Here is a 21,280-nt window from a genome sequence, read left to right as displayed (position 1 = left end):
TAAGCAGTAGTAATCTCTGCACATTCCCAGGAGCGAAATGTAAGTGGTCTAGATATTTTCTGCATATATTCTTATTAGACAATGTCTTTTTATATGATCTGATACTAAACACTTTAGCATATAAGGAGCGGACTACAAGTATGGGAAAGTGAACTTTCTGCAAAGCTCCATACCGAGGCCTGCTATGCTCTAGATACAGAAAATAGAGCACATATATTAACACCTACATAGACTTTTATAGTTGCTTTCTCTACTGTTCTATATTTGGAGGCATAAATTGTAAGCGTATACATGAATGCATGGAATAAGACAATGCTGCCAACGATATTCTAGAACTTTCACAGCATTGGGTTAGAAAGCTACATTTCCTCTAATATTTAGTAGAACAGTACTTGTATATGATGCACTAAATCAGCACTTTGAAAGAAAGAAAAATGTGATATCTGCATTTCTCAGCTGCGGCATATGTTGTGTGATGTATTTTTTGCTTAATCCAGCGGCATATCAATAGCTGATGCATACAAGTTTAGTTAAATCACAGTAAAGCAACCACAAGGCCAAGTGATGTTTCTGCTAGTTAATCAATTATTGCATAATTAGACTTAAAAGCTGTTTGCTGGATATACAATGTAAATGCATATACCAATCCAATGCAGTAATTTATAGCGTAAAAGCATTGAATTATATTTGATGCAGTTTGTGCCGTGTGCATAGTAAGAACTACGTGTACAAAAGACATATTGTAGTTTGATTAACAGGGTCCTAGATGCCAAGCAGGCAGCTTTGTCATAATTAACCTTTGTAATGTTTTACTAAGGGCTCTTTCACACAGGAGTTGATGCAGAGTAGGCACGTCAAAAAAATAGCGTCTATTATAGAACCTATGGTTTCCTATGGGTTGTTTAAGACAAACGATTTTTTTGACGTGCCTAAAAAAAATCGTGTGTCAATTTTTTTTTGAAGTCCTATTTTTTGATGGTAGAGTGCTGGCAACACCATAGTCTCCTATGTGAGTCTATGCAAGCTGGACGGTAAAGGGAGGGGGAGGAGTTTAACATCTACATGGGCATGGAAGGAGTCCTCCACCGCGGGCATGGAGGGAATCCCTCACCATAGGAATTCCCTTCATCCACACGGGGATTCCCTTGATCGTTCTAGAGGCCAAGGGATTTTGGGGCTGTGAAAGAGACCTTAGAGAAAAGTATCAGACATGCTGTGGACTTTAAATTGTTGACTTTGTGAGGGAGGTCGCACTATTTAACCTCTTGGATTGCAACAATAAAACAAAATAGCTTGGAAACATACCTTGTTTCTCATTGTACTCTTCTCCCATACATCGAAAAATAATTAGGCATACCTGATTGATGAGGCTACTATACCCCTTGGGTAGGGATGGAAAGGCCTGAAAAAAAATGGGAAAAAACAAGTTTTGAAAGAAAAAATGCATTGAATAATTTTCCTTTTCAATGATAAATAATATGGTATTCAAACTATATAGCATAAAAAATAGCTTTGAAAAAAAAAGTTTTTTCCCAATTTTTCATTTTTTTCCCATGCCTTCATATACCTACCTTCAGCTAAAATGAACGTTTTCTTGTCTATTCACATGGCTGGGTGCGGCATATTAGTGAAAAAATACGCAGTAGCCCAGAATTCCCTTGGTCGGCATCAGGGGCGTACCTAAAGGCTAAGGGGCCAGGGTGCAAAAGTTCAGCTGGGCTCCCCCTCCATCTGTACCCGTACCTATACCTAAACCGTGCTAATTTAAAAACATGATCTAGCCCCTTGGCGTAAGCCTTCTGATCCGACTCCTTTCCTTGACTACGTAAAAACCTGTTGGTAATGTCTTAGGCTGTTTTCACATGGCCGCAAAAATTGCGCGAGATTTGTGTGTTGCAAGACGCACAAATCGCACATGAATATGAACCCCATTCTTTTGAATACGATCATACACAGGAGCGATTTTTTTTTGTTGTTTCTCTGCATCGCACGAGAATATGATGATGTGATGTGAGCTGGTTTTAACACAACAACCCCTCACATCCGTGTGCACAGCACAGGTTGGCGAGTGTGATAGGGGGCATAGTTTCACGGCCCAATATCAGACTCACTCGTGTGAAATTAGCCTAGGTCCAGCTGTACACCGCTGGATTTGCATTGCGGAATATGGAGTGGGCATCGGCCTATGGATTCCGCAGCAAGTAGCGCCCATAGCATTTCCCTTTACACGAGCAGAAATCAATTGCGGTTTTCCACTCACGGAGGACAAATCACGGCATGCTGTATTTTAGTGCAGATTCTGCACGGACGGCTTCCATTGAACTTAATGCAAGCCGTCGCCCTGACATTGCGGAAAAGTCACAGGCACCCGCGTCATCTCCTAGCGACGGCACTGGAAAGTCAGTGATTAAAAAAAAACAAACTGTACTGCGCGGGTCTGACGGCTCGCCTTGTGGACCATCCGCAGTACAGAAAAAAAGAAAGAAATTACAGGTACGCACAGATGCCAGCGGGGCACAGGGTAGGATTCCGCTGCGGGCTCCTGCATGCAGAATCTGACCCGGTTGTGTGCAGCCGTCCTAAGACAGTGTTCATTTTGTTGCATTTCTGAACCACAATTAAAATCACATCCATAACTGCGTGCACTATTAAAGACCGCACGTGGATTCAAACAATACAAAACAATTTAGTGGTATGTCCCATGCTGGTATAATCTGGAGGTCTCCTGTATATAATTATACATGTACAGCTGGTATAAACTATACATCCGGTATATAATGATATGGAGCATGTTGATATAAACTGGACCAGGTTACACCAGCATGGTCCATATCACTATATACAGGATGTATAAGTTATATCAGCTGTACATACATAATTATATATAGGAGATACACAGGTTACACCAGTATGGTCTATATCACTATATACAGTAAATGTATATCCCCGCTCACTCCGCAACTCATCGCTGCCCCCCGCCGGCACCTGAATCTTTAACCCCTTCCCGCTCCATGACGTATAGGTACGGCGGGGTATGTATGAAGAGAGGTTGCTGGGCGACCTCTCTTCATACAGTGGGGGCCTCAGCTGTTTATGGTTAATAGCCGTTCGGCCGATCGCGGCTATTAACCATTTAATTGCCGCTGTCAATTCTGACAGCGGCATTTAAATCCCCCGCGGTGAGATTGGGGGAGCCGTGCAGGTGGCATGGCATCCGGGGGCCGTGGGGTGGCTGGATAGACTGCCTGTTTAATTGCAGTAAGACATAATGCTATAGCATTACGTCATACTGCAGGAGCGATCAAAGCATCGCATGTTAAAGTCCCCCAGAGGGACTTCAAAGTAAAGTAAAAAAAACTTAAAAAATCAATAAAGTTATTTTAATTGTAAAAAAAAAAAAAAGTTATAAAAGCTTAAATCACCCCCCTTTTGCCATATCTATTAAAAAATATAAATCGTAAAATAAAAATATGTATTTGGTATCGTCTCGTCCGTAAAAGTCGGATCTATCAAAGTAGCGCATTATTTTCCCCACACGGTAAACGTTGTCCAAAAAAAAAATAAAGAACGCCAGAAATGCACTTTTTAGTCACCCTGTCCCCCAGAAAAAAACGCAATAAAAAGCGATCAAAAAGTCATATGTATTCCAAATTGGTACTATCGGAAACTACAGGGCATCCCGCAAAAAATGAGCCCTTGCTCATTTATGTCGACAGAAAAATAGAAAAGTTATTGCGCGCACAAAATGACCACAGAAAATAATTGAAAAAAATTAAATGTCTTTGAAAAAAAAAAAAAGAGTAGTACAGTAAGAAAAAAACGTATACAAGTTTGGTATCGTAGCAATCGTACTGACCCATAGAATAAAGTTATCATGTCGCTTTTGTTGCCGTTTGTGCGCCGTAGAAACAATATGCACTAAAAGATGGCGAAGTGTCATTTTTTTTTTCCTTTTACTCCACTTTGAATTTTTAAAAAGTTTTTCAGTACATTATATGGTACTTTAAATAGCACCATTGAAAAATGCAACTCGTCCCGCAAAAAACAAGCCCTCATACAGCGACGTCGATGGATAAATAAAGGAGTTACGCTTTTTTTGAAGGGGGGAGGAAAAAACGAAAATGGAAAAAGAAAAAGGGGCCACGCCATTAAGGAGTTAAAAACGAGTGGGCAGGTACTCGCAAAAGGCACAACTCGATCGAGTAGTTTACCTTAGCGAGTATGCTGGCTCACCTCTAGTCTGCAACGTTTAATTTAAATAGGCAGTTCTATAAACAACTGCCTGTTTACTGTGAATGGAGATGGGAAACTGAAGGATCCCCGGTCCGCTCCGCTTTCATTCACTAAGCGGTGATCATTGCTGTGTAGGAATAATTCAATGAGACGACTGGTGGGTATTAGGCGCTCGACAGTCATGCCGTAGTGAAGGTCTTGCCCAACTGGCCAAACAAACATGAATATGTGATGTGGAAGTGCAGTATAGCTACGGTACTACAGTATATGCAGGTCATGCACTAGTTGGCGTTGCTTGTATGCTCTTGCTATGTCTTGACATTTCCCACTGCTGTATTTAATACCTATAATGTATCACTAAATCATTGGACTGTAGCTATATTCATAGGTCTCTAAGTCAATTTACTGAGGAATATTTACTGCATCCGTTCCCCAAGTATCACATCTGTAATTCTCACCATTGATTAAGTCTCTCTTCTGCAGCCAAGAGTATTACTTATTAATGATATTGTTTAAATGGTAAAACATATTAGATTTGCAGGAATACAATCAATAAACCAGTCATTGAAAAGTCCTTTGCTGCAAGTCTGCATGAAAAAAGCTTTCTAAGGATGGATCAATAGAAGACACCGGTTTCTCGGTAAGCGGCTGCTAATTAGAATCATAATTTCATCTCTGTTCTGCATAATTTATGGTTACCTCTTAAAGGGAAACGATCATGTCCTGTGAGCCTCATAAACTAAGGTTATGGACTCAGAAGACAGGTTTGCCAAGTCTGAAGAGGTGACTTTCCTACTCCTTTCCTCGTTTCCTTGCTCTTAGGGCTTTTTCAGACAGGCGTACATCGGGCGGGTTTTCACGCCTAACCAATATACGCTGCCCTTCTCTGCAAGGGAAGGAGGTGGGATGGGCCAGGGACTAGTGCATCGAGCTCCCGTCCCCTCTCCGCCCCTCGCCACTGTTTGCAATGAGAGGGGCGGCGGAACTTCGCTCTGCCTCCGTCCTGCCCTCCCATTGCAAACAGTGACGAGGGGTGGAGAGGGGGCGGGACTTCAGTGCACTAGCTCCCGCCCGATCCTGCCTCCTCCCCTTGCAGAGAGAACAGTGTATATTGGCCGAGGTGTGAAAACCCAACCAATATACGCCAGTCTGAATAAGCCCTTAGTTATTCCCAGCCAGAGTGCAAATAATATAATTACTTAAAAGGCTATGGACGCTATTGGTTTTTTTTTAACCCCTTAAAGGGGTTGTCCCGCGCCGAAACGTTGTTTTTTTTTTTTTCAACCCCCCCCCCCCGTTCGGCGCGAGACAACCCCGATGCAGGGGTTAAAAAAGAACACCGGACAGCGCTTACCTGAATCCCCGCGCTCCGGTGACTTCTTACTGACCTGCTGAAGATGGCCGCCGGGATCTTCTCCCTCGGTGGACCGCAGGGCTTCTGTGCGGTCCATTGCCGATTCCAGCCTCCTGATTGGCTGGAATCGGCACGTGATGGGGCGGAGCTACACGGAGCTACACGGAGCCCCATTGAGAAGAGAAGAAGACCCGGACTGCGCAAGCGCGTCTAATTTGGCCATTAGACGGCGAAAATTAGACGGCAACCATGGAGACGAGGACGCCAGCAACGGAACAGGTAAGTGAATAACTTTTGATAACTTCTGTATGGCTCATAATTAATGCACAATGTACATTACAAAGTGCATTAATATGGCCATACAGAAGTGTATAGACCCACTTGCTTTCGTGGGACAACCCTTTTAAGGACGAGGTTTTAATGGACCAGACACTTTTTCGAGATTTTACCATCCTATTTTTTTTCTTCAGCTATGAAAATTATTCTTGCTGAGTTTTTTTTTCATGACATATAGGACTATTTTTTTATGCCTTTTTTTACAGTTTTGTTTTCCCATTTTTAGTTTTATCAGGGGTAAAAAGCTAAAAAAAGAATAGATTTTTAAAGTTTATAGTTGTTTATTTTTAAAATTAGTATAGTTGCGCTAAAATAAAGTATGCAAATGGATTCCACATTTTGTATCAGACATTTTGCTAAATAATTTGTATAGCCTCAGATTACAGGGCGCAAATGGTGACGGTTTTGGTTGCCATCGGCAGTCGGTCAATTTCTTTTTTATATATTATTCTATTCTGTAATTTTTTTAAACTATTTTTGTAACAATTTTTTAACATCTATGTCCTCCATAAAGTCATATAAGACCTCTGAGGGTTATTCACAAAGTCTTTTTTTTTTATTTCACACTTTTCCACTGTAACTGGGGCATCCATAGGAGTCACATCCATAGAAGTTACAGTTACATGGGAAAACATTTCCCTATAGCGACAGGATTCACTGACAGTTTATTTGGTTCTATTAAGACCCTGCAGCTCTGCCCTGGTAGGGAACGCCTGGCGATCACGTGATCATCTGGGTTGAATAGTGGAAGTAACACTTCCACTTTCTCTCTTTATTAGGTCTCTTGCACATGAGCGTGGTATTAGCACAGTTTAGGTGCGTGAAAAAAGTTGTGCCGATATTGCTCTAAAAATCACATGAATGCGCAGCTGCTCCAGGAGGAGAGAGAGATAAAGCCCTACAGGTCTTCGGGATTTCCCCATAGCAGGGAGAGAGAATGAAGTCCTATGGGGGATTACCTCATAGTCTGCTCTGTCTCTCCTTGCTATGGGTTAATCCCCCATAGCCCCATGCTATGGGGGATTAACCCATAGCCCCCGCTCTCTCATCCTGCTCTGGAGAAAACCCCCAAGGGATATCCCCATAGTGTCCCCCGTCGAAGTCAGCATGCACAGGAAACCAGGTGATTATAAGAGTCAGCTCCCCAGACTCCTCGTTACCTAAACTATAAATACCACAACTTAGTTTATGATTGATGACAAATTTGCTTTAATTCTGATCAAAGCAATGTTGATATGATTGAATGCATAGAGAATGGGATGAAGCTTCTTGTTATGTATTACATACTGTATTATTGACCAGGCTCATATAAATGCTACTGACCTCTCGGATGCAGATCCAGTGTTGTCTCTTATGTGATATTTAAGGTCCTCAAGAAAGACTTTATGGAAGATACCTAATGAGTCTAGTAACATTAGAAAGCTAAATCAAGCTAACATCCCTTCTCTTAGCCCATCATACGGCCTCACAGCCCTTTGTCTACAATGCTGCTATAATAACATTAACATCATACGGTAATTTCTGTTTCCCAACAGGTTTTTCAGTCAAAGCAGCTGTGCGACTTGTGGTTTCCAATCACACTGTTTTGGGGTATATATCACTTTTTAAATTGACTTTTATTAAATTTGTCCTGGGAGAAGGAGGCGCCAAAAAAGTCTAATGTAACGTTCATCTTCTGGTATAAATAATGCTTCTTTTATTCAATCAGATTTTTATTGATACAGCGATACCAAATATGTTTTATTGGTTTGATTTTTTATTTAAATTATGGAAAAAGGTTATTTTTAACTTTTAATAATAACTTTTTTCAATTAAAAAAAAACTTTCACTTGTTTTTACTTTTCTTTTGAATTGCTTTTACAATATGCTGTAATACTATAGTGTTTCATTATAATGTCAACACCTGCTGTGTATAGAGCGGGCTTGGCTACTGAGCCCGCTGCATACAAACCCAGCACACATCGCCCCTATACCTCCTATATGGAATTAGAAGGAAGCTGAGAGACAACATTACTCATACAGACTGACAGTGTTATTTGCTATAAAAAAGAAAATTTGGCCTTTTCCACCCCTTAATAGCCAGCCAACATTCACTTCACTTCCCTATTGCTCATGATAATGCTATTATGGACGTGAGGAAGTGCAATTACCAGTAAATGTAAAGTAAAGCGGCCGTCTCCACCCTTTAATAATAATAATAATAATAATAATAATAATAATCTTTAATAATCTTTATTTGTATAGCGTCAACTTATTCTGCAACGCTTTCCAAGCATGGGGAACACAGACAATACAACAATTACATGTGGTATACAAATATTTGTAGAGAAACAGGGTCGTGGTGGTTGAGGAGATACAGGGGCAGGAGATGAGGCATGGGGGAGCACAAAACAGTACGAAAATTACATGTGGTATTTAATTATTAGGAAATAGAATTGGGGGGGTGATAGGGAGGTACAGGGGCAGAAGATGTATATGTGAGTCGAAGTGGAAAGGGTGGGGAGCCAAAGGGAGGGGCAGGGGGTATGTTGTGGGGGGTGGGGGATTGGAACAGGAGATTTTGTATTCCTCCCTGAAGAGGTGCATCTTTAAGGTGCGTCGGAAGTTCCACGTGTCGGGGATTGTCCCGATGTTTTGGGGTAGTGTATTCTAGAGGACTGGTGCTGTTCTAGAGAAGTCCTGGAGGCAAGCATGGGTGGATCGAATTAGATGGGTGTTTAATTTCAATTTATTGGCTAATTCGAGTGTGACGAGAAATGATGATATTTGTAATATGTGCTGCACGTTACTCACACGGCCAGGAATTATGGTCTGTTCTACAACAACCTTAATTTATAGTTGGGCATGATAGCCATTTCATATTATCATATTATAATAGAATTACTCCATAATGCATACTTTATTAGAAGCATTAAGGGGAAATTGTTACTTTATGAGGGGCACAAAGAAGGGCACTGTGACTGTGGGATGCTAAGGGGGCACCAATGGCATAGTTATAGGTGTTGCAAGGATCGCACTTGTGACCAGGACCCTAAGCCAGGGGGGCCATAGGACCACCACACCAAATGACCTGTACTTCGAAGGGCCACTCCGATGAAAACACATTTTTCCATCTCTTCCCCCTCACCTGATTGCTTGTCACACTCTGAAAGTCTCCTTTGTGTATTGCAGTCCCTTTCCTGCAATGTAGCCCCCTTATCAGCCACCATCTTAATGCTAAAAGAATTTGGTTTCATTTACAAATTTTTCCGTGATCATCACAGCTATATTGTTTATTATTATTGGCTCCTCTAGTCTTCTAAATAAGTTGCATGCCATAAGTTTACAGTTAAGAGGATGAGCTGTGATCTCCTCTATTATATCTGTGTGACATGAGCCAAGAGATCCTCATCAGTAGCTATGACAGGAGTGACTATCTGTGTCTGGGACATAGGTGGTGCAGTGTTGCTTGAGGTTACAATGTCCATTGGAAGAACCACGTAGGGAGCAGAGCTGCCTCGCTTAGTGTCACCACTACATTGCTGACAACCAGACATTGGAGGATAGAATGGGACGCGGGTCCAGTCAGCTGGTACTTTCCTCCAGTAGTTTCACTCAGCTTGAAGCTATGAAGAAATAGCGCGAACGCTGACTCTCACTGGACTGCTATGCTGTTTAGTTTCATCACCGTTGCAATGGGGTCTGTTCACACTGTTCTGTTTCATCAAGACAGGCAATCACTGATGTTAAAGGGGTTGTCCCGCGGCAGCAAGTGGGTCTATACACTTCTGTATGGCCATAATAATGCACTTTGTAATGTACATTGTGCATTAATTATGAGCCATACAGAAGTTATAAAAAGTTTTTCACTTACCTGCTCCGTTGCTGGCGTCCTCGTCTCCATGGTTGCCGTCTAATTTTCGCCCTAATGGCCAAATTAAACGCGCTTGCGCAGTCCGGGTCTTCTTATCTTCTCAATGGGGCTCCGTGTAGCTCCGCCCCGTCACGTGCCGATTCCAGCCAATCAGGAGGCTGGAATCGGCAATGGACCGCACAGAAGAGCTGCGGTCCACGGAGGGAGAGGATCCCGGCGGCCATCTTCAACCGGTAAGTATAGAAGTCACCGGAGCGCGGGGATTCAGGTAAGCGCTGTGCAGTTTTTTTTTTTAAGTCCCTGCATCGGGGTTGTCTCGCGCCGAACCCGTTTCGGCGCGGGACAACCCCTTTAACTTTGCAGGCCTTCAGAAGGCCCCAAGCTGTTATGGCAATCGAACGGCATCTCGTAATTTCATCGCATGGGGTCGTTTAGGACCTCCGAACACTGAGGCATTTACAGTGTTAACAGCTGTGATGAATGCTGATCGTGGCTGTTGCGGGTGGGGGTCAGCTGACACCTGCCATGTATGGAGCAGGATCGGCTCCTGATCCCCCTAAATAAAATCCTGACTTGTAAGTTATAGAAGGGTTAAAAACATCTGTAAGCAAATGTGTGCCATTGTAGGTAAAAAAGTTAATATGTATTACATTTTGGAATGTGTTTATTTTCGTCTTTTTTTTTTTGTGCATACTGCAAAGAGGAACTGTTTACAATCTGTACACTGTTTAACATATCCGGACTCCGTTTTATACAATTCTCTTCGACAGATATTTTTTCCCTTACAATGGAAGTGAATACATTTACTTCTGACAAAGTGAAACTGGGACTGCGCAAATGTAGCCTTTACAATTTGTCACCATTTTCATGCTGTCCAAACCAACAGGTAGCATGAACCCAGGATGGGTATGCTCCTTAACCCCTGTGTGTGTACATGTGTAACTGATGTGTAGTGCATATTTGACACATGTAAAAAATACGCACATAATATGCAGGACACATTACAATTTCCGGCATTACTTTTTTAAACAATTTTTACGGAGTTCACAATGTGTGATAAATAACAAAATATTTTCATTATGTGTTGCTTTTTTAAAATATTTTTTTGATATTCTATTCATTTAAAATGTTTCTTTTTGGGGAAAATGCTTTTTTTAAACTGGATTTTTAAAAGTTTTCCTTTAAGTTAAACTTTATTGAATGATTTTTACACTATGTTTTAGTTCTGAAGGGACCTGAAGATGTGATTTTTTGATCGTTAAAATAGTACACTGCACTACAGCAGTACACTGACAGCAGCCTATTAGACGCTAAAGGAGGCGGGGCCTAATAAGCTAAGTTACACAGTAGACGTGGAGGCATTTGTCAGGCTTCAAGCTGCCATGAAAACCCATTGATACTTTGCGATAGCATTGCAGGGTGCCAGTGGGTGACAGAAGGATCCCCCTCAACCTTTCATCTGCTTACATGCTACAATTGTTTTGATTGTGACATGTAAGGGGTTAAACTGCCCAGATTTGGTGTTTCTGGCTGTTAGAGCAGGACCCTGGCTGTCAGTAGTCAGTTAAACCACCGCCTTAAAAAGATGTATGTGCAGGTGTAAGGCCTGTTTCACACGGGCAACAAAATTGAGCGATTTTCTCGCAATGCAACAGTGCTACAAATCGCATGTATGTGAAGCCCATGCTTTCCTATGGGTTCCTTCACATTAGCGATGTTTTGTAGCATGCTGCATTGCAAGACAAAAAAAATAATAAATCGCAGGTTGCTAGAGATACCCGCGACGTATGATGTTTTGTAGCCCATGTAACCCTATGGAGCCTTCCTCTCTTTTGCATCAGAAATCCTACTGTAAAAGCCTTAAGCTAAACCCCAGCTGCAGAAAAAAAACAAAAAAGAATACATCACCTCTTAGGGGCTGTCATCTCCTATGTTGCATTGAATGGCTATGACTTGGTTCATCGAGCGCTGGCTCTGATTGGCTGAACCAATCACAGCCAGCGCTTCTTGGAGGTAGAGAATTTGAACGTCCAATCCAGGAAGCGCTGGCAGAAGACTTGAAGCAAGCCTGCCAGAGAGCTTCAGGGGAGATGCGCCGTAGCTGACAGCGGCTGAGAGGTGATGTATTCAGTTTTTTTTTAGGCAGCTAGGGCTTATTTTTGGGAGTAGAGCATATATTTCAAGCCCCCCCCCCCAAAAAAAAAAACCTTGCACGTGGAACTAAAAGGTCGCATGACTTTGAAGCACCACCTGTAGAGATGAGCGAGCACCAAAATGCTCGGCTGCTCGTTACTCGAGACGAATTTTCCGCGATGCTCGAGGGTTCGTTTCGAGTAACGAACCCGATTAAAGTCAATGGGCGACCCGAGCATTTTTGTATATCGCCGATGCTCGCTAAGGTTTTCATTTGTGAAAATCGTGGCAATTCAAGAAAGTGATGGGAACGACACAGCAACGGATAGGGCAGGCGAGGGGCTACATGTTGGGCTGCATCTCAAGTTCCCAGGTCCCACTATTAAGCCACAATAGCGGCAAGAGTGCGCCCCCCCCCCAACAACTTTTACATCTGAAAAGCCCTCATTAGCAATGCATACCTTAGCTAAGTACCACACTACCTCCAACAAAGCACAATCACTGCCTGCATGACACTCCGCTGCCACTTCTCCTGGGTTACATGCTGACCAACCCCCCCCGCACGACGCAGTGTCCACAGCGCACAAACTGTCCCTGCCCAGCCTTCAGCTGCCCTCATGCCACGCCACCCTCATGTCTATTTATAAGTGTGTCTGCCACAGGAAAAGCACGCACACACTGCAGAGGGTTGGCACGGCTAGGCAGCAACCCTCTTTAAAAGTGGCGGGGCGATAGCCCACAATGCTGTACAGAAGCAATGAGAAATCCAATCCTGTGCCACCTCCATCTGGAGCTGCACACGTGGGCATAGCAATGGGGAACCTATGTGCCACACACTATTCATTCTGTCAAGGTGTCTGCATGCCCCAGTCAGACCGCGTTTTTTTATATATAGTCACAGGCAGGTACAACTCCGCAATGGGAATTCTGTGTGCACTCACAGCATGGGTGGCTCCCTGGAACCCACCGGCGGTACATACAAATATCCCATTGCATTGCCCATCACAGCTGAGGTAGTATTGTCATGTTTAATGCAGGTGGGCTTCGGCCCACACTGCATGCCCCAGTCAGACTGGGGTTCTTTAGAAGTGGAAACAGATGCATTTACAACTCCCTGTGGACCCACAGCATGGGTGGGTGCCAGGAAGCCACCGGTGGTACATAAAAATATCCCATTGCATTGCCCAACACAGCTGAGGTAGTAATGTCGTGCTTAATGCAGGTGGGCTTCGGCCCACACTGCATGCCCCAGTCAGACTGGGGTTCTTTAGAAGTGGAAACAGATGCATTTACAACTCCCTGTGGACCCACAGCATGGGTGGGTGCCAGGAAGCCACTGGCGGTACATAAAAATATCCCATTGCATTGCCCAACACAGCTGAGGTAGTACTGTCGTGCTTAATGCAGGTGGGCTTCGGCCCACACTGCATGCCCCAGTCTGACTGGGGTTCTTTAGAAGTGGACACATGCAGTTACAACTCCGTGTGGACCGACAGCATGGGTGGCTCCCTGGAACCCACCGGCGGTACATAAAAATATCCCATTGCATTGCCCAACACAGCTGAGGTAGTACTGTCGTGCTTAATGCAGGTGGGCTTCGGCCCACACTGCATGCCCCAGTCATACTGGGGTTCTTTAGAAGTGGAAACAGATGCATTTACAACTCCCTGTGGACCCACAGCATGGATGGGTGCCAGGAAGCCACCGGCGGTACATAAAAATATCCCATTGCATTGCCCAACACAGCTGAGGTAGTAATGTCGTGCTTAATGCAGGTGGGCTTCGGCCCACACTGCATGCCCCAGTCAGACTGGGGTTCTTTAGAAGTGGACACATGCAGTTACAACTCCGTGTGGACTGACAGCATGGGTGGCTCCCTGGAACCCACTGGCGGTACATAAATATATCCCATTGCAGTGCCCAGCACAGCTGAGGTAATGTCAGCTTTAATGCAGGTGGGCTAAAAATTAATTTGATTACACTGTAGGCGAGGGCCCACAAAAATTGCTGTATCAACAGTACTAATGTACCCCTGAAAAATTGCCCATGCCCAACCAAGAGGGCAGGTGAAACCCATTAATCGCTTTGGTTAATGTGGCTTAATTTGTAACTAGGCCTGGAGGCAGCCCAGTTAAAATAAAAATTGGTTCAGGTGAAAGTTTCAACGCTTTAATGAGCATTGAAACGTATAAAAATTGTTTAGAAAAATTATATGACTGAGCCTTGTGGGCCTAAGAAAAATTGCCCGTTCGGCGTGATTATGTGAGGTTTCAGGAGGAGGAGCAGGAGGAGGAGGAGGAATATTATACACAGATAGATGAAGCGAAAAGGTCCCCGTTTTGGATGGTGATAGAGAACGATGCTTCCATCCGCGGGTGCAGCCTACGTATTGCTTAGGTATCGCTGCTGTCCGCTGGTGGAGAAGAGAAGTCTGGGGAAATCCAGGCTTTGTTCATCTTGATGAGTGTAAGCCTGTCAGCACTGTCGGTTGACAGGTGGATACGCTTATCCGTGATGATTCCCCCAGCCACACTAAACACACTCTCTGACAAGACGCTAGCCGCAGGACAAGCAAGCACCTCCAGGGCATACAGCGCGAGTTCAGGCCACGTATCCAGCTTCAACACCCAGTAGTTGTAGGGGGCAGAGGCGTCACTGAGGACGGTGCTGCAATCGGCTACGTACTCCCTCACCATCCTTTTACAGTGCTCCCGCCAACTCAGCCTTGACTGGGGACCGGTGACACAGTCTTGCTGGGGAGCCATAAAGCTGTCAAAGGCCTTAGAGAGTGTTCCCCTGCCTGCGCTGTACATGCTGCCTGATCTCTGCGCCTCCCCTGCTACCTGGGCCGCGGAAATGCGCCTTCGGCCACTAGCGCTGTCGGATGGGAAGTTTACCATCAGTTTGTCCACCAGCGCCCTGTGGTATAGCATCATTCTTGAACCCCTTTCCTCTTCGGGAATGAGAGTGCAAAGGCTCTCCTTATACCGTGGATTGAGCAGTGTGTACACCCAGTAATCCGTAGTGGCCAGAATGCGTGTAACGCGAGGGTCACAAGAAAGGCATCCTAACATGAAGTCAGCCATGTGTGCCAGGGTACCTGTATGCAACACATGGCTGTCCTCACTCGGAAGATCACTTTCAGGATCCTCCTCCTCCTCCTCCTCCTCAGGCCATACACGCTGAAAGGATGACAGGCAAGCTGCATCTGTACCCTCAGCAGTGGGCCAAGCTGTCTCTTCCCCCTCCTCCTCATGCTCCTCCCCCTCCTCCTCCTCCTCCTCCTCTGGCCATACACGCTGAAAGGATGACAGGCAAGCAGCATCTGTCCCCTCAGCAGTGGGCCAAGCTGTCTCTTCCCCCTCCTCCTCATGCTCCTCCCCCTCCTCCTCAACGCGCTGAGATATAGACATGAGGTTGCTCTGACTATCCAGCGACATACTGTCTTCCCCCGCCTCCGTTTCTGATTCCAAAGCGTCTGCCTTTATGCTTTGCAGGCAACTTCTCAAGAGGCATAGCAGAGGAATGGTGACGCTAATGATTGCAGCATCCCCGCTCACCATCTGGGTAGACTCCTCAAATTTTGCAAGGACCTGGCAGATGGCTGCCAACCAGGCCCACTCTTCTGTAAATAATTGAGGAGGCTGACTCCCACTGCGCCGCGCAATTTGGAGTTGGTATTCCACTATAGCTCTACGCTGCTCATAGAGTCTGGCCAACATGTGGAGCGTAGAGTTCCACTGTGTGGGCACGTCGCACAGCAGTCGGTGCACTGGCAGATTAAACCGATGTTGCAGGGTCCGCAGGGTGGCAGCGTGCGTGTGGGATTTGCGGAAATGTGCGCAGAGCTGGCCCACCTTTCCGAGCAGGTATGACAAGTGGGGGTAGCTTTTCAGAAAGCGCTGAACCACCAAATTAAAGACATGGGCCAGGCATGGCACGTGCGTGAGGCTGCCGAGCTGCAGAGCCGCCACCAGGTTACGGCCGTTGTCACACACAACCATGCCCGGTTGGAGGCTCAGCGGCGCAAGCCAGCGGTCGGTCTGCTCTGTCAGACCCTGCAGCAGTTCGTGGGCCATGTGGCTCTTCTCTCCTAAGCTGAGTAGTTTCAGCACGGCCTGCTGACGCTTGCCCACCGCTGTGCTGCCACGCCGCGTGACACCGACTGCTGGCGACGTGCTGCTGCTGACACATCTTGATTGCGAGACAGAGGTTGCGTAGGAGGAGGAGGAGGAGGGTTTAGTGGAGGAAGCATACACCCCCGCAGATACCACCACCGAGCTGGGGCACGCAATTCGGGGGGTGGGTAGGACATGAGCGGTCCCAGGCTCTGACTCTGTCCCAGCCTCCACTAAATTCACCCAATGTGCCGTCAGGGAGATATAGTGGCCCTGCCCGCCTGTGCTTGTCCACGTGTCTGTTGTTAAGTGGACCTTGGCAGTAACCGCGTTGGTGAGGGCGCGTACAATGTTGCGAGAGACGTGGTCGTGCAGGGCTGGGACAGCACATCGGGAAAAGTAGTGGCGACTGGGAACCGAGTAGCGCGGGGCCGCCGCCGCCATCATGCTTTTGAAAGCCTCCGTTTCCACAAGCCTATACGGCAGCATCTCTAGGCTGATCAATTTTGCAATGTGCACGTTTAACGCATGAGCGTGCGGGTGCGTGGCGTCGTACTTGCGCTTGCGCTGAAACTGCGACGTCTGGACGCTACGCTGAGAGACATTGCTGGATGGGGCCGAGGACAGCGGAGGTGAGGGTGTGGGTGCAGGCCAGGAGACGGTACTGCCTGTGTCCTCAGAGGGGGGTTGGATCTCAGTGGCAGGTTGGGGCACAGGGGGAGAGGCAGTGGTGCAAACCGGAGGCACTGAACGGGCATCGTCCCACCTTGTGGGGTGCTTGGCCATCATATGCCTGCGCATGCTGGTGGTGGTGCCTCCCCAGCTGATCTTGGCGCGACAAAGGTTGCACACCACTGTTCGTCGGTCGTCAGGCGTCTCTGTGAAGAATTGCCACACCGTAGAGCACCTTGACCTCTGCAGGGTGGCATGGCGCGAGGGGGCGCTTTGGGAACCAGTTGGTGGATTATTCGGTCTGGCCCTGCCTCTACCCCTGGCCACCGCAGTGGCTCGGCCTGTGCCCACACCCTGACTTGGGCCTCCGCGTCCTCGCCCGCGTCCATGTCCTATAGGCCTACCCCTACCCCTCAGCATGGTGTATTAGCAGTAGTGCAGAAACAGAACGCTGTAATTAAATGTGCCGCTTATTGGCCTGTGATTAGAGGCTGACTTCGTTTACGGAACCCCAGGAAATAATTTGGCGCAAGCCTGCTGTAACACTTAGCTGGCTGCGTATTTATTTGGAGAACTACTACCCCCAGCACACACGGACCCAGAACACTGAGCACAGTGACAGGCAGGCCAAATAGATTTTTTTCAAGATTTTTTTCCAAAGGACCACTGCGTATATTCAATCTATAATATATGTCTTCTGTCCCTGATGTGTGTGTCACGGAACTGCAGTGTTGCACTGTTATTAACTGCAACAGACCGGTGATTTCAGAGCCAGGAAATAATTTGGCGCAAGCCTGCTGTAACACTTAGCTGGCTGCGTATTTATTTGGAGAACTACTACCCCCAGCAGACACAGACCCAGAACACTGAGCACAGTGACAGGCAGGCCAAATAGATTTTTTTTCAAGATTTTTTTCAAAAGGACCACTGCGTATATTCAATCTATAATATATGTCTTCTGTCCCTGCCTACACAATTCTGTCCCTGGACTGTGTGACGGAACCGCAGTGTTGCACTGTTATTAACTGCAACAGACCGGTGATTTCAGAGCCAGGAAATAATTTGGCGCAAGCCTGCTGTAACACTTAACTGGCTGCGTATTTATTTGGAGAACTACTGTCCCCAGCACACACGGACCCAGAACACTGAGCACAGTGACAGGCAGGCCAAATAGATTTTTTTTCAAGATTTTTTTCCAAAGGACCACTGCGTATATTCAATCTATAATATATGTCTTCTGGCCCTGCCTACACAATTCTCTCCCTGGAGTATTACTGCAGGGCGCAATGCTCTGCACGGCCGATATACCAAAAAAAAAAAATGTGCAACACTGCTAAAAGCAGCCTCCACACTACTGCACACGGTTAGATGTGGCCCTAAGAAGGACCGTTGGGGTTCTTGAAGCCTACACTAACTCCTAACGCTCTCCCTGCCTTCACACTTCTGTCCCTGGACTATTACTGCAGGGCGCAATGCTCTGCACGGCCGATATACCAAAAAAAAAAAAAAAGTGCAACACTGCTAAAAGCAGCCTCCACACTACTGCACACTGTTAGATGTGGCCCTAAGAAGGACCGTTGGGGTTCTTGAAGCCTACACTAACTCCTAACACTCTCCCTACAGCAGCTCCAACACGATACCACTGTCCCTCAGCTATCTCACAACGCATCTGAGGCGAGCCGCGGGAGGGGCCGATTTTTATACTCGGGTGACACCTGATCTCCCCAGCCACTCACTGCAGGGGGGTGGTATAGGGCTTGAACGTCGCAGGGGGAAGTTGTAATGCCTTCCCTGTCTTTCAATTGGCCAGAAAAGCGTGCTAACGTCTCAGAGAGGAAAGTGAAAGTAACCCGAACATCGCGTGGTACTCGTTACGAGTAACGAGCATCTCGAACACGCTAATACTCGAACGAGTATCAAGCTCGGACGAGTACGTTCACTCATCTCTAACCACCTGCGACTTTGTAGTGACACAAAATCGCGATATCGCAGCGAGAAAACGCAGCCCTATCGCATGGAACACCGATACAATATCGCTGCGATTTTCTTGCAGCAATATTGAGTCACCCATGTAAAACAGGTCTTAAGCCCATTGGTGAGGTTATTAAAAAGGTGTACTGCGGTCTTTAACGGGTTAAATATTTAACTTTCGTTACTCTTTCTGAAACCACATAATGCTTTTTATTGTACTGTATTATCTTCTAAAGCATCGTTATAAATCCTTTAGGGGGCTTGTGAACATATTTCTTCTAATGTGGAATCCCAGCTAATATATGATTGTAGTGCTGTCGTAGCTATTTACTAAGGTGATGCCTCTCCTACCTACTGACTGTCCTCTGCTGACTGCTAATGTCCGCACTACAGCAGGTGCTGAACCCAAGACAACTGAAGCATGGCATGCTAACGACAGATGGGAAGATGGAAACATAAGCCAGCGCCATAGAACAGTTTAATCCCATCAAGGACAGAATGAGAGGAGCCGGCTGAACACATGGAAGCGCTCGCAGCACTAAACTAATGTTACTAATTTATATGTGTTGTATAGTTAATCCCCCCATATGTGATGTGTGACGATGAGTCAGCGGAAGCCGTTTCCACCAGATGATAGTCACGTATGTTAAAGTATATTCTCGTCTTGTCTTATATTTACAGCAGGCTGAGTCAATGCAAATGTGAAAATATAGATTTAGTAGAACCCAAAGATTTTAATGGGTGCGTTCTCATCAAATGCACGTGCAAAAAAAATAGGTCCTGTTCTATTTTTCCTGTGTTTTGCGCAGCAAAACTGCCATAGAAGTCTATGGGAGGCTTGAAAGTACGTGAGGGAAGGGTGTGACACTGCGCAAAATGCAGGAAAAGAAGACAGCTGGAGTTTATTAAGTTTAACCATTAAATTTCATGTTAAAAGGAGTGTCATTCACTCATGTGAACTGGCCCTGTGCACGCAAAAATTACAGTAATACCGCACGTCAGCACGCTGTTTATGTTTCTCTTCAAACCTCATTAAAGCACAAATCGCTTCGCTGTGGTGAGCCTATATGCACGTACGCTCGTGTGGAGTCGCCCAAAATTTGCACATGTAATACGCCGTTCATTCACATGCATGTATTTTTCCTGTGCATTTCAGCCATACAAAAAAAGAAAACTCAGCGAACTTTAGCTTTCTGTGCATTTGCGCAACAAAAGTCCACCTAGAAGTCAATTAGGACATGCAGATGTGAGTGCAATGCGCTAGGAGATACGTGAAGCACTGCGTAATTGTGCAAGAAAAAAAGAACACATCTTGAGGGCTCCTTCACATGAGCGTGACATATATTGCACGTGACCGCATGATGTAATTGCGCTCTGAATTGAGTGCTATCATGTCCTCTCGCGAGTGGATCCACGCTCCTTACTGTACATTTCTTTGCTGTTTACATCAGCACGCAACACCGCTGCGCCATGTTAGTTTCCGGTGTTAACCTCGTTGCAAAATCGCACAGTTCCGTGCATGTCGCATATTTTTTCATGTGACTGAAAAAATATGTGCACGCAAAAACACTCCATATGAGGGAACCCATTGAAATCAATGAGTGGTGAAGGAACCCAGAAGTTATTAGACTAATCAGTCATTTCACTAGCTGTGAGGATTGGTGCTATTATTTTGGTGTGTGCAAATGCATATGCATTGTGTGCGGAAAAGACAGCAAAATATGTGCCAATCTACGTGCAAAAAAGCATAGTTAACTCTGCAATTACAAGGCGCTCATGCACGTGCAAATTCGCTTATGCTGGTGTGAAGTCGGCTTTACAGTTATGCTAATATGCTTGTTTATTTATTTATAAAACTAACAATGTCCAAAACGCACCTCATGAAGTGGTTCCAAATGCCCAGTTGGAAATCCAGTTGGGATCGTCAGGCACAGATGTGACACAAAACGCCAGACAGAATGTCCTGGAAAATGCTGGAGGCAAAGGCATACGTACAATAGAGGAGGTCCATGTGATTGCTTTGGGGCTCTTGGAGAGAGGGGACCCCAGGTCTGATTGCAACATCCCTTTTGCTACTGGGTAGTTAGAACACATACAGGATCTTCCTCTAAGTACGTGCAGCGACCGAGACACGAGGCCCACGCTGAGGAGCTGGCGAGGTAGAGATGGCACTTGTCACGGTGGTTCTACCAGACTCCTCCCTGGAGAGATGCATGCAACTTCGGCTGAGACACCGCTAGGTCTCTTCCAGGCAACGCTAGGACAGCAGTTACCTGTATAAGTGTAGTGGACTTGAAGTTGTCACGTGTGATGCCACCGTTCCTTCTCACCGATGATTCTTCGGCAGTAGAAATAAAGAAAGCCCACACATGATTAAATTTGAGAACATCAATCACTGGGAACGGGCAATGACTGGTGAACTTTACTTCTGATTCGGTAGCAAACAACTTGACTAGCTCGTGCAGGAAAGACAGCTGTAGTGGACGATTAGGGAGGAGGACACAGGATGATATCGGGCCTACAGTCTCGTTATCTGTGATGCTCAGCTCCGGACACGCACACTCCAGGATGCAGAATAACCCTGGAGGGGGACACAACACACTGCAGACA

At 45.8% G+C, this 21,280-nt stretch overlaps 1 long non-coding RNA gene across 1 annotated transcript in view; it reads right to left on the bottom strand.

Moving 5' to 3' along the window:
• LOC136620882 (uncharacterized) overlaps positions 1-20,979 on the bottom strand; it is a 105,487-nt gene extending 84,508 nt beyond the window's left edge. The window contains exons 1-2 of the long non-coding RNA XR_010791184.1: positions 20,548-20,979; positions 1,306-1,402 (exon numbers count right to left, since the gene is read on the bottom strand). This is a non-coding gene — a long non-coding RNA (uncharacterized lncRNA). The remainder of the gene's footprint in view (positions 1-1,305; positions 1,403-20,547) is intronic.
• Positions 20,980-21,280: the final 301 nt, after the last annotated feature.

Source organism: Eleutherodactylus coqui, chromosome 3 (assembly GCF_035609145.1).
Source record: "Eleutherodactylus coqui strain aEleCoq1 chromosome 3, aEleCoq1.hap1, whole genome shotgun sequence".
Taxonomy (NCBI): domain Eukaryota; kingdom Metazoa; phylum Chordata; class Amphibia; order Anura; family Eleutherodactylidae; genus Eleutherodactylus; species Eleutherodactylus coqui.
Note: the sequence above shows the minus strand (reverse complement) of the source record. Positions and strands in the feature narration are given on the sequence as shown.